At 43.3% G+C, this 14,144-nt stretch overlaps 1 protein-coding gene across 9 annotated transcripts in view; it reads left to right on the forward strand.

Annotated features, from left to right (window-relative positions):
- Positions 1 to 3,289: 3,289 nt before the first annotated feature.
- Positions 3,290 to 14,144, forward strand: part of PAK3 (p21 (RAC1) activated kinase 3) — a 257,986-nt gene continuing 247,131 nt past the window's right edge. For 4 of the 9 annotated variants that reach the window (XM_070258517.1, XM_070258541.1, XM_070258510.1 and 1 more), the window contains exon 1: positions 3,343 to 3,722. The gene's annotated coding sequence lies outside the window, so the exon portion shown is untranslated. Of the gene's footprint in view, positions 3,723 to 14,144 lie in introns of all 9 variants that reach the window. The other 5 variants (XM_070258516.1, XM_070258509.1, XM_070258522.1 and 2 more) reach the window with 3 other exon arrangements.

The raw sequence follows: 14,144 nt of genomic DNA on the forward strand, positions 1-14,144 counted from the left end.
CTCTAATATCATTTCCAGTTTTAGGTGCCTGGCATTACATAGACCATTCTGCATGCCGTCTTTTTTGAAATGGCTACTAGGAAAAAAAATGACTTGTGAGGAGAAAGCTAAAGGAAGCAAGAAAGAGGACTACACCTTCATTTCTTACCTCTATTCTTATTTTCATGCCATCCCTATGTACCTGGAATAAAGTCTCAAATATCAGCTCTAAGCAATTGCTCCTGGTTTTCTTTTTGGCTGATGGAATAGCACAGTGTAGTGGAAAGAGCTCTGTGCTTGGAATTCATCTCTTGGCTCTCCTTCTTGGGAGCTACTTGGTCTTGGGAGAGTCCCTTAACCTTTCTGAGCCTTGGTTTAACTACCTGTGAAACAAAGAGTTTTGGCTGGAGATAATAACTAATGCCTCTTACCATTCTGGGTTTCTGTTATGATGTGAATTAAAATTTCCAAGGTCTGGTCTTATTTATGGAGAGTCTCACACCTAAATGATTTGAGGGCACTCAAAGTATTTTTACCACCCAGAATGCCTGAACTTCTATCATTGGTGATCCATTTCAGTGGGTTTAGCGTTGTCTCCTCCTGCTAGTCTTCCGTTAGAGAAGAGAAGCACATAAAGGTACTTCATTATAAATGAATAAGTCTGGTCACTTTTTCCTGGTGGGAAAGGCAGGGATTTTGATGTCTAGAGATCGGAAGTGGGAAGGAAAGGGTGCAACACAGAGGGACTGGAAGGGTGTCAGAGACGGATTTCACCTCCCTCACAATTTTTCTGCAGCTTGGCTCTGAGCATCGCTATGACTCAACCTCTCTGTGCTTGGCAAGGCTCAAACAAGAATAGTTTCTATTTGATATCAAATCAGAACAGGGAGTCCCTGGCTGAATGTCAGATTCAGGTATTTCTGATAGATTCTGAATGGAGTTCATTATTAGGTCTTTTCATAAACAGGAATTTGTTAAGAAGAGCCAAAACACCCCTTTGAGTAAACCATGTACATTGTTACAAAGCTGTTTACAGGCATATACTCCCAATATATCACAATAACCATGAGTAGCAAGAATCTGGGTCAATCCCCTGCCCAATCCTAAATGCCCTCTTTTCATCATCCTCTTCTGATCCTGCTCTCTTCTCAGTTCCAGTATTCTCAGTAGCTGCAGATAATTCCTCATCTCTATTTGTTTATCACGCCTATGTCCCATCACCAGCCCTTTCTCTCTCCTATCCTGGAGGAAAGCAACATCATCTTCTGCATTCCCTCAATGTTGGGGTCCCGCTAGTAATAAAGGATTTCTGCCTTTAATGGAGAAAGACCCATTAATGCAGTTCTTGCTTTTTTTTCTTTAATAATAATACCTATCATCTATTGAGCCTTATTATGTCTCTTGCTAGACATCTCTATCATTTCATTTTGTTCTCACACCTCTACACATATTTTACAGGTGGATTGTTGATATTGAGTCATTCTCAAAGACTTTCCAGTTAGGGCAGTCTGGCTCCAGAGCAGAGCTTTTGCTCACTGCACCAGCCTGACTCTTTTGCTTGATATCTCTCTGCACACCCTTGGGACTGCCTAGACTGCTGTGTGGGAGACAGGTTTCCTCCCTTGGTGGCAAACAATGATTCATTCTCATGGCTTAGAGGATGCAGACCTAGCTCATGGGTGAAACATTCACAAGATTATCACCCCAGGAAATTCAAATAGACCCTTTTCCTATTGTCCTTTCTATATCTTCATTTCAAATTATTCTCACAGTAGCTGGTAGCAGAATCAAGGGAAAAATTATATCTGTTGATTGTGGATTGAGGCCTACAAGCATGTAAGTCTTTTTTTCCGCACTAACTTGTGAGTTGCTCCTGAATGTATCAATCTAAGTGAAAATACTTTTTCAACATCTAATTTTAGTTAATGATTTCGGCTTAGTGAAGACACTAAACCATTTACCTCCAATATGGAGGTCAATAGATGAATTTCAAATTTCTTTCCAAGATGTAATTTATTTATTTATTTTGTAGTTTTCTTAAAGATTGGCACCTGAGCTTACATCTGTTAGCCAATCTTCTTTTTTTCCTCCTTATTCTTCTCCCCAAAGCCCCCCAGTACATAGTTGCATATTGTAGCTTTGAGTACCTCTGGTTGTGCGATGTGTGACTCCGCCTCAGCACGGCCTGATGAGCAGTGCCATATCAGCGCCAGGGATCCGAACCCGCAAAACCCCGGGCCACCAAGCGGAGTGCATGAACTTAACCACTCAGCCACGGGGCCAGCCCCCGCCCAAGATATCATTTAGAAAAGGAACTTTGGCCTGGAAACCTGAAGACCTGAGTCCCAATTCTGGATCTGCCTCTTATTAGCCTTTAATGTTAGGCAAATCTACTTAATTTTGCTGAATCTGCTCCCTCATTTGTAAAATATGAATAATGATGTTTTCCTTGCCTAATTCACAGAGAAAATATGGTAGGGGTCCTGTTATTAGCAAGCGCTTTGTAAATCCCAAAGTGCTCTATAAGCATAAGCCATTAGGCAAGATGAGGTGAAATGCTCAAAAGGTCACTAGTGGGAAGGAGACTTTCAGCAGAGCTCTAAGCAAGTTCACCAAGAATTGAAGCATGGGGAGAAGTTGTGCCTCTCACAATTGGTTTTTCTCTTATCTTAGATTTAGGGGTGCAGATCCACACTGGGTCTCCAACTGGATCCATGATGATCTTCAACCCTCTGGCCTCAAAGAAACCAGTCTTGCTTCTCACCTAAACTGAGTACCCCACTCCTAGAGGCAGAGTCGCATGAGGAGTAAATGATCCCTTGACACCAGTGAAGCCAGGGACCTGGATAATACTGGCTGGCTAAGCAGAGTATAAAGTAGAGAATTGATTGTATCCCACCTGGGTTACAAGCAGGAGATATTTCAATGGCACAAGAAACAGGAGAAAAGGCAGAATGTAGATCCTGTATGAAGTTATGCTCACCTCAACTCGTGAAAGTTAATCCCAAGTTAGAACAGAAATTGCCTCTGGGTAGTCCAGACAGCGCTCAGCACACGGTGAGCGCTCACTCAATACAACGTGATGGGGATGGTGACTGTCCTTGGTCTCTTTCTATTCTCCTTGGCTATAGGCTTTCCAGAGATATGTGTGGATGCAAGCTACCAGTGCCCAGAAGAAAGGGGTGTGGACCTTAATGGCAGGCCTGGCGCCCGGGTACTGAGCCTCTTCTCCCCGCCCTCCCTCCCTCCCTCACCCCCAACCCCCATCCCCCTGTCGGCACAATCAGGCTTGGGAGACTGAAAGGGTTTCACTTCCGCCTGGCTGCAGGAACCACAAGTTCCAGACTAGGTCGGAATCGAAATAATTACAGTCAAAATACACCCAGATGCTCTCACACACCCAGACGCGCGCGCATCCCCGGGCCATGGGGCGCACGTGAGCCCACGCCCCGCGCACCCAGCCCTGCCTCTCTCCAGAGCATCCTCAGCAGCTGCCACAGAAGCAGCCTCCTCCTCCTCCTCCTCCTCCTTCTCCTCTTCCTCCTCCTCCTCCTCCTCTTCCTCCTCCTCCTATCGCCGCTGCCGCCGTTGCTGCTGTGTCTCCTATCCCCTCTCGTTCTCCTTCCTCCCCCAGTTCCTGCTCCTCCTCCCATTCCCGGAGCCTCCTGCCCGGCGGCGGCGACGAAGGGCAGAACCCTCAGCTGCGGCTCCCCTTTGCTTGGGCCACGAAGAGGCTGGAACAGGTCTGTGTTGGGGGACGCTTTGTTGCGGGCTGTTGGAGCGCCAGTGGCTCCAAGAGCCGCTGGGAGGGCACGGGGCGGACGGAAGGATAGATTTATTTCTCAGTTTGGAGTCTTTTTCTATGAATAGATGGGTTGTGATGGGGTGGGAAGGCAGCTCGGTCCCTTTGCCAGTTCGCTGTCCCTCTCGCTTCATGGCGAGAGAGCTGTGAAGCTGCCCGGACTCCTGCACCCGCCCACCCCTGAAGCTCTCTTTCTTTGCGCCCCCACTCCGCGCATCCACTTCCCAGAGCTGAGCTTTCTCTTGTTCTGGGAGCTCATGGATGGGGGCGGGGAGAGATGGATGGAGTCGATCCAGCGGGGCACCTGGGTGCATGGGGCTTTGTTACATACAACAAAAACCAGTCCTCACCAGCTTCCACTTCCAGGCTAGGCTGCGTTCTGCCGGTGGTGGTGGTGTGGGGTATGGGCCAGGCAGACTAGGGAAGTGAGAGAATGTGAGGGGGCACTCCCTGTGTGTGACTGGGCACACAGGAATGCAGTGGTGTTTGCAGGGGAGATGGTGTCGGGTTTGTGTGGGATTCAGTGAGTGTGAGTTGGAGTGTGGTGTGTGTGTGTGTGTGTGTGTGTGTGCGTGTGCGCTCGCGCGCGTGCGAGCACGCGCGCTATGGGGCTGGGCTACTCCTGGCATTACATGTCCTTGGGTATCATCCCATGCCAAGCCAGACTGCAGTAACACGCAGGCGGATCAGGTCCAACCTGTTCTGCCCACATTGGAAGGGTAATGATGGTTTCAAAGTGATGGAAATCCCCCCAGCTGGGGCTGTTCCTTAGGACGTTCTGGATGTGGAATTTCTAGCCAGGTTGACCGAGTCCTACTGGACATCGTTATTGTTTCCCCAAAGATGCCCAACTTTCTTAGCAGGTTTCCCTCTCTCAGCCAATGAAGATCCAAAGCTCTTACAGTGATCCCTGCAGTAACTCCCCCCACCTTTAATTAGTGAGTCCTCATGTCTTTATTGCAGCAATGGTAGTGGTGGGCTAGGATGTAGCTGTATGCTTGGAGAAAAAGGAACATACTAAATGCACCTATGTATTAGTTGTGAATTTGGTTTAAAGGTGTTTTTTTTCCTTGAACCATAAGGTGGGAATTGGTGTGGTCGCTTTTTTTTTAATCAAAGAAAGAAGAGATCAATAAAAATGAACAAAACTGCTAAACCTTCTCTTTGACATTTTTATTTACAGTTTTAATAAAGCATTGTTTTTTAGGGTCAAAAAATGTACAGTTAAGGACAGTGATCATTCAGTCAAACAACCGACATTTATTAAACACCTGCTATGTGCCAATAGTAATGTTAGCTATTGGAAGTCTAGAAATGAATAAAACATCATCTCAGCCCTCAGGGAGTGCACAGTCTGATAGGCAATATAGAGTGTGTAAACAGACAATTACAGTAGAATATGACAAGGGATGGGTAGGGTACTGTGAGAGTATGGAGGAGGGGTGTCTGGCTGGGGCTAGGGAGTATGATCAAGAAAGGCTTCACTAGGGAAATGACATTTGAGTGAGTCTTAAGAATTAATTTGGCAGTAGGCTAAGTTGAAGGAACAGCATGTATAAAGGCTGAAGGGTCATAGTTAAGTAAGACTACAGGGAGTCCTCGAAAGTGTTACTGTCACATTCTGAACAAACTCTGAATGAGTCTCCCTGGACTGGGATGGTGATTAAGGATGAATCTAAAAGGAGCCAGTATTGCAGATTGGTAAGGATCAGAATACATAACCATCTTAAGAAATATCTAGCTCATTTATTAATGTTAGTGTTTTGCTGTAAGCAAATCTGATATGCGTAGGTTTGGATTTACAAGGCAAATGAACTAGATGGACAGTATTCACATTGCAGAATTTGTTGCTTTACAAAAGGATTCATAATCACATCATCTTAACAGTGCCCCTCTGACCTTTACTGCAAATATCTTTACCAAAAATCCATTTACAAAGAATTTTTTCATATAGCCAATGGATGGATAAAGAAAGGCATACCTGCATTACATTTACTTTTTGCACAAAGAGTTACCAATTTCAACGCAGGCACTTTCCCTCATGGTATAGATGTTTAATAAATACTAAAGTAAAATATTAAAATGCTAGTAATAAATATTAAATCCATTGTCTTTGATCTTTTATCATTTGGATTGTACATAAAATACAAATTAACCAGGACAGGGTCTTCAGGGACTTTTACATTTTAGATACTGTTAGTGGTGTCACTGGTACTTAATAGCACAAGATTTCTGTGCTGTATGTTTTGAAACGGATATATGATGACTACTGTAATACTCATGCAATTAACACCAGAACAGGGTCTTCCGAGTCCTCTGTTATGTTGTGTTGGTGCTGATTGCATGGGCTGATGAGAGGCTGGAAATAAACCTAAGAGATGGATGATTTCTACTGAAAGTGCCTGGCGGGCACAAAATTATGCTAGTTAAGAGTGTGGGCCCTGAGGCCTTGGACCAGCATCCTGAGCATCTCCCTTAAAGGAAGGTCAAAAATAGCCCTGGGCTCTATTTGAAAGGAATGCCAGCAGAAGTGGGTGAGCTTGAATCGACTGCCTCCCTAGTCTGGCCAATACCCTGCTGCAGGAAATGATGGCCTGGGGTCCTTTGGGTGCATTAAGGTCCTTTGTTCATGATACCAGAAGGCATCATGCAATATCTCTAAGAAACATCCCCCACAACTTGGGCTAGAGTGGCATTGATCTGTCTGCTGTGCTGACACTCAGGGCAGTCTAGTGACTGTACCCGTGCTTCCCAATGTGGGTTCCAAAGAAGACTAGCTCCACAGGACGTTAGTAGGTGTTACACACACACACACACACACACACACACACACACACGCAGAGTTTTGTGGTCAAGATAAATTTGGGAAACTCTTGCTTAAACAGAAACAGCTTTGTTTACTGCAGGGCTTCTAAAAGGCTTTACTAGGCTAATGTATATTATGACTCTTCAGGAAAATAGAATATGCAGCATTTCCCAGATGTATTTGCCCACAGAACCTGGTGTTCCAACAAGCATTTGGCTGGACTGGTGTTGAGAAGAATATTCTTTGCACAATGCTGGGCAAGAACATTTCCCACTGAGTTCGGAGGCTGTCAGTATCTTGCTGGGTAAACTTGGATGACTCGCTTCACGAACCCTTTAGACTTTCCTTCCTCCATGTGTAAAATGAGGCTGATAATAATCATTGCTCTCACTGACTGTGATGGTGTGATGACAACTCAGATAATATCTCTGCAAGTATTTTGAGCTCCTTAGAAGAAAGACTCTATATAAACTCAAGGCTATTATGAAAGGGAAGTAAAGAATTAAGGCAATTATCCTGATAATTCAGTTCCAAATCCTGTTCTTCTGTTGCATTATTGGGCAGACTGCTTCAGTTCTCTGCTCTGCTTTGACTGCAGAGACCTATCCTCATTCAACCTTGGGTGAGTCAGTTCTCTGGGTTTATTTCCTTTCACATCTTGAAAATTTCAGTGTGGCCTTTAATTTCCTGGTCCAGAGGTATCAGCAGTACAGCCTCAAGAAAAATCCCATCAATCTGAACACACCCTGCTCATCAGAGAACCCTGAAGATGGGAATTAAGTTTGGTTGGAAAGTTGCTTTTATTTTTCAGACTCATTTTCTCACAGAAGCAGTTCTAATGGACCATCTTGGAAGCTAGCTGTTGCAGGGTTCATCTCCAGTTGCCCCAGCACCCAATCTGGGCTGGAGTCCTGTTTGCAGGAGAGGTTTCTTGAACACAGTTTCCGGGGTCCATTTTGTCAATAGGAAGGCGTGGCCATCTTTAAGGAAATTTAAAGGCAAAAGAAAAAGCACTCATGTTGACTATTGACCCTTCCTGATTCCCTTGACTCTTCATTAATTCCCTCAACCTCTTTTCTTTACAAGCTGCCTTTAAAGAAGAATGGAGTTCTTGGGAATTAACGGCTAATAACCATTGCAAACTGGGTTGGGGTAGAGACTGATGTGGAGGCATTAGAATGACTAGTTCTGCAGTGCTCTGTACACGGACCACCCATTCTCTGCATGAAAGCAGCATGCTTCAGTTGCAGTAGGAAGGATTTAGGTTAGCCACAAGAGAAAACTGTGTGAATTTCAGACTGTGATACTGGAAACGAGAGTGAGGTCGTTCTCTATTCTGGAGAGTTTAGTGGAAATGCCTGTCCAGTAGGGGAGATTCATAGAATGGTAGAGCTGCAAGTGCCTTTTGAAGTTCATCTGGTGCAAACCTTCTGTTTGGATGAGCAAAATGAGGATCGGAGAAGTGAAGTGAGTTGCCCGAGGTCACACAGCTACCACATAACAGAGCAGAAGTCATACTAAAGGCTAAAACTCAGGCCTGCTTCTTCCTAATGCTCTTTCTGCTAGACCTAGCTGTCTTGTGTAGCTTAGGGGAGTGTGGGTTGGCTCATTCAGTGAGACTCGGAGGTCATTTCCAGGCCTGAGTTGTGTGGGCTCTATGTGGCAGCTTTAGCCAAGGGACAGGTTTCTAGTGGACCCCGAAAAGGCCATGCTTCCCTCTCTCTCCATTCCTCTTGAGTGTACGGTTATCTGATTCACCAAGCCAAGCAGCCAACTGGAAACCTGAACACTGGGTGTTCTGCCTAGATACTCAGTGATTGAATCATGCCAGTCCCTCTACCTTAGTGGTTATTAACTTTTTTGTGGATCAAGGACTTCCTTGAAAAGTCTGATGAAAGCTACTGATGCACACCCCAAAGATCCACTAACATGTGCATATAATTTCAGGGCAGTCTGGGTCCAGGATTCCTGCTTTGCTGGCTATTGGTGCTGGTACATGGCCTAGGGTCATTTATAGATGTTCCCTAAATACTAAAGATTCCCAGAGCTGGCATTATCAACCTTAACTTGGAGGGAATTGGAAATACTGGGATGAGCCTTGTGCCAAATAGACTAGGGGAGGGGGAGTTAGTGCGGAATTTCTTTAGGATAAAATATAGTCATGTGCTGCAGAATGAAATTTTGGACAATGATGGACTGCATATACAATGGTGGTCCCATAAGATTGTTACAAGATAGCCTAGGTGTGTAGTAGGCTATATAATCTAGGTTTGTGTAAGTATATTCTATGGTGTTTGCACAATGACAAAATTGTCTAATGATACATTCCTCAGAATGTATCCCCGTCGTTAAGTGACACATGACCGTAATGGGATTGAATCCTGGACTTGAGGTAAAAACAGAAGAGGAATTGAAATGAGGTAGCCATGTCCACTTGTCTGAACCTTATGAAAGAAATGGGGGAAAAGGAGGCATGGCAGGAAGAATGGTAGGAGATTTGGGAGGATGGGAGAGGAAGGTCATTCTAGAAAGGATGTCAATCACACTATAATTATTTGCATGAAATGAAACTCTTCTAAAAGAATGTGACAACTCTTCCACTTCTTTCTGGTGTTTCTTACCCTAGTTCAACTTCTAAATAGCAAAAGCTCATGGCTTTGGGTATTGGAAATTGTCTTAGGTGTTGGAACATCATGTCCTTGAAGAGGACGTTTTCAGAGGCTGGGAGTGGGAGCTGGACGTCGTGGGGGAGTGGCACAGCTTGCTTCACTTCTTGTTTAAAAAAACCATTTTTATGATCAAAATAATACATGCTCATGCTTGTACAAATAGAAATATGAAGTAGAATGTTCCTGGCCTCTCCACCACTAATCCCTTACCATGTTCCTAGTTTGGTATGTATCATTTTGTGCATGTTTTTATGAATATTCATATATGTATTCGTGTGCATAAAATAATAAGATGTAACTAATGCTCCACATACTGTTCTACAACGTCCTTGTCATTGAACTATTTGGCTGGGTGTCTTTTACTACCAGCATACATCTAGCTATTTCATTCGTTTTAATAGTTGCATAGTACTCTGTTTTATATGGTTGTGACACAATTTCTTTAATTCAACCTTTCTTAATGGATTTTTACATTATTTCTAATTTTTAAAATTATTAAATATTGGTGCAGCATACCTCCTTTTACATGCATCTCTGCATACTGTTGCGAGCGTTTTTATAGTATAAATTCATGGGAATGAAATTGATGGTTCAGAGAGTTTGGTTTGCAAATCTTTTTTTTTTCATCCATTGCCAATCTTCCTTCTTTTTCCTCCCCAAAGCCCCAGTACATAGTTGTATATCCTAGCTTCAAGTCACTCCAGTTCTTCTGTGTGGGGTGCCACCACAGCATGGCTTGATGAGCAGTGTGTAGGTCTGTGCCCAGGATCCAAACCTGTGAACCCCGGGCTGCCGAAGTGGAGGGTGTGAACTGAACCACTTGGCCACGGGGCTGGCCCCTGGTTTGCACATGTATGATTTTATTTTATTTTATTTTTTAAAGATTTTATTTTTTTTCCTTTTTCTCCCCAAAGTCCCCCGGTACATAGTTGTATATTCTTCGTTGTGGGTCCTTCTAGTTGTGACATGTGGGACGCTGCCTCAGCGTGGTCTGATGAGCAGTGCCATGTCCGCGCCCAGGATTCGAACCAATGAAACACTGGGCCGCCTGCAGCGGAGTGCGCGAACTTAACCACTCGGCCATGGGGCCAGCCCCAGCCCCATATGATTTTAATAGAGCCTGCCAAATTGCCCTCCAGGAAGGCTATAGCAATTTATAGTCCCACCAACAGTGGCCATTTCTCCATGCTCTTCCTTAGCAATTTCAGATATTATTAGTCTTTCTATTCTTTGACAATGTGATAGCTGAAAAAAAATCTCCTTTTGCTTTGCCTTTTTTTTTTAAAGATTTTATTTTTTTCCTTTTTCTTCCCAAAGCCCCCTGGTACATAGTTGTATATTCTTCACTGTGAGTCCTTCTAGTTGTGGCATGTGGGACGCTGTCTCAGTGTGGTTTGATGAGCAGCGCCAGGTCCACACCCAGGATTCGAACCAACGAAACACTGGGCCGCCTGTAGTGGAGCGCGAGAACTTAACCACTCGGCCACGGGGTCAGCCCCTGCTTTGCCTTTTTTGAGTACTAGCGAGGTTGAACATCTTTTCTTATGTTTATTGGCCATCTGTATTTCTTCTTCTGTGTTGCCATTTCATATCCTTCGCTTGTTTTTCTATTGGCTTGCTCTTTCTCATTTTGATAACTGGGATCTCTTTATATATTTGGGATACTAATATTTAACTATTATCTATGTTGCAAATACATTAAGCAGTTTATTGTTTATTTTTAACTTTGATTTTAGTGTCTTTCATTGTACAGAAATGTTTAAAATTAAAAAAAAATCCTAGTTGTCACTCTATTCCTTTATGAGCACTCAAACAATGCCACAGTGAACATCTTCAGACTATATTGTATGACTTTGGCTCATTATTTCCTTAAGATAAATTCAAAGGACTGGATTTGTTTAGTAATATTTTTTCTAGATATTGCCAAATTGCCCTCTCAAGTGTTTACCAATTTACACTCCAACCACAGTGTATAAAAGTACACTCTGCTCCTCCTCTTGGTGTCTTCTGATAATTCAAGTTTTGCTTCTTAAATCAAGTGGTAGGCAGGAATTCATATTTGGCACTTCAAAAGTCTTGGGGCAGAAATCCCTGACTGCACATGAAACACATGTAATACATGTTTCACCTTCCATTAGTTAAGCAAACATGCTTTTTAATTCATTTCCGACTAGAACTGTGTCGAAAGCATTTTCCAGCATCAAGTCCCTCTAAATTCACTGTGAAATGAATGGCCATTTAGGGTCATTTCTGCTGGCAGCAGCCACAGCAGCAGACAACGGTGAACTAACTTTAGAAATCTACCTTGCAAGACACTTGGAAGGAAGGTACTGCTGCATCTTCACTGACCTCTGAGGGTGGCTAGATTGGTTCCAGAATTTTCCAGAGGCTGAGTGCTGAGTAGGAGTCAACTTCTATCCAACTTGCCTTCCTGCAAAGAGGACAAGTTTGAGGCCCTCCCATGAGAAGTTATTCTAACAGAAATAAACAGTGATGTCACCCTCTGCAAAGGGAATAGTGGCAAACAGGTACAGGTGTAGCTTTTTCTCTCACTCTGCCTGGGCTTGCTTCATCTTCTTGTATCTCTTTTCTGCCAACATCCAGATATAATCAAGGGGATTTTAGTGTTTGCTTTAGGCCAAAGGTAGGATCTATGAAGTAGAAGATGGATATCAGAGTGGTTGTTTGTGTGGCTTAAGAACTGTCTTTTGTCTGAAAAGCGACAGTAGCAACCTTAAAATACCTTGGGGGTGGCAGAGCAGTAGAGGGGGAGCATGAAAGAGTGGTGACAGTTGTTACCCATTTTACGGATGGAGAAGACACATCTGGAAAGGAGAAATGCTCTGAAAGTTGGACATTGCTGGAAAAGGCTCCTGATATACCCCCCAAGACTTGCTAGCTAAAAATTTGGCAACTTCTCTCCTCTAGGGATGGATATAGGTGCCTTTAAAGTGCAGCTTCCTAATTTGATAGATTTAAGAACGCCCTTTGTACTTACCCATTGTTCACTTTACCTAGTGTAGTACTTACACGGCCCACCCCTGGGATGCTTTTGAGCTGTCAGAAGATGGGTGGGTTATTGTCCCCAAAGGAATAATTTGGATTATTTAAACTATTGACAATTATGATTTGTGGTTTCCCACTTACCTCAAAATCTTGGTATTTGGCAAATGGCTTTAGAGCTTATCTAATATTTATTTTTTTTCTTTTAAAGGTTTGGACTAGAGTAAGGAAAGTTCACAGGGGAACTGATGGCCAGATAAAATTATTAATCTTTGCTGCCTTGAAAAAAATGGCTTTGGTTGTTAAGCTAATGAATGTCCTATCTTAAAGCTAGGGTGTCTCTTCCTCAATGCTGAATAATTTAAAACTGAAACGTTGTGGCTACAAATATGGTCTCTACACATAAATCATGTGATACATTTCTCCTTATGGATGGTCATAATGGGAAAGGCCATATTTTATTTTCTTTTTAAAACTATGCTTGATGCTTTTAGTAGAACTGAGTATTGTCATGTTTTGTTTTCTAATGAATTGTTCTGCAAAGGTAGCATTGCCTTTTAACTTTGATTATAACCAGGAGAGGACATCTGTCTCCATGCTTACAGTAGAAAGGAAAATCTCATTAAGAAGCAAAGAGAGTGCGTAAATGGAGTTTACAGTGAATTGGGAGGCAGAAGATCTGGGTTCCAGTTCTGGTTTTGTTACTAATTAACTGTGTGACCTTGAAAAAGTGCTTAAATGTCTCTAGCCTCAGATTCCTCACATATAAAATGAGGACCTAGTTAGGAATAGATTGTCTATACTGTAGTGCCTTCCATTTAGACAAAGCACACTTGTCTCTAAAGTCAAAGCTTGCTTTGTGTCAGAATCACTAGTCACAAAAATATGTTGGACTCCCCACCTCAACCAATTAAATGTGAAACTACAAGAGTGGACCCAGGAGATCTATCCATTAACCAGCTCCTTACATGATTCAGAGAAGGCTGTAACCCCCTCCCATGGTAACTTTCAGGAATTAAGATCCCCTGGGATTTCTGGCTTGAAAGGTTGAAACTATTTTCCAAAGTGGGAAAGTCCAGGTCTCCCAGTGGCTCTGGCTTAGAAACCTGATATGAGACTGCATTTAGGGAGGCTGGTTTTTGACCTAGTTCGCTGGGGCTGGTTTCTGCAGAGGTGAGTGGAGAGCAGAATGTTCTTTTTAATAAGAGTGAATCTGGATGAACAAACTGACCAGTTATTCAATAATGACCATATTTCAGGCCCTTTGGCACAAACCTTCAGTAGAAGCGTTTCTGAGAAAGGACAAAGTGGTTTCCAGAACTCAGACCCTTTCTGCCCGAGCTCTCCTTTGAATCCCATTTGACGTTTTCTATCCCTCCTTTGAGTTTTTAAACTTTGGTTTCTCTTCCCTTCATTAAACTCACAGAGTTGCAATGAGTTCTCTTGCCTCATGGGATTTCAACACCATAGCTTTTTATGCCCTAACCACACTTTAAACATCTTCTCCCCACACAGCACCCTCTCCCTTCATCACATCACTGATTTTATTTCCTTCAGCCATAGGCACTTTCTCAATACTATCCTGCCTTCTGAATGCCAAAAGGAAAGGAGTCAGCATCAGTGTACACCCACTTTCCCCAATTATTTTCTTGTGTCTCAGCCTCTAGCCTTTCACTTCATTACAGGGGAAATTGGAGCTACAGAAGTGCTTCTCAAAGGCAAACTCTCAGAGACAGCAAGTCTTCCTTTTTATATATAGCTACCATTTATTGAGCTGTGTGCCAGGTACTGTGCTGCTCTCTTGACATGCGTTCTCTTTTAATGCCTTCCACAGCTCTATCAGGTAGGTACTATTAGTATTCTTATTTTATACTGGAGGAAACTG

Source organism: Equus caballus, chromosome X, assembly GCF_041296265.1.
Source record: "Equus caballus isolate H_3958 breed thoroughbred chromosome X, TB-T2T, whole genome shotgun sequence".
Taxonomy (NCBI): Eukaryota; Metazoa; Chordata; class Mammalia; order Perissodactyla; family Equidae; genus Equus; species Equus caballus.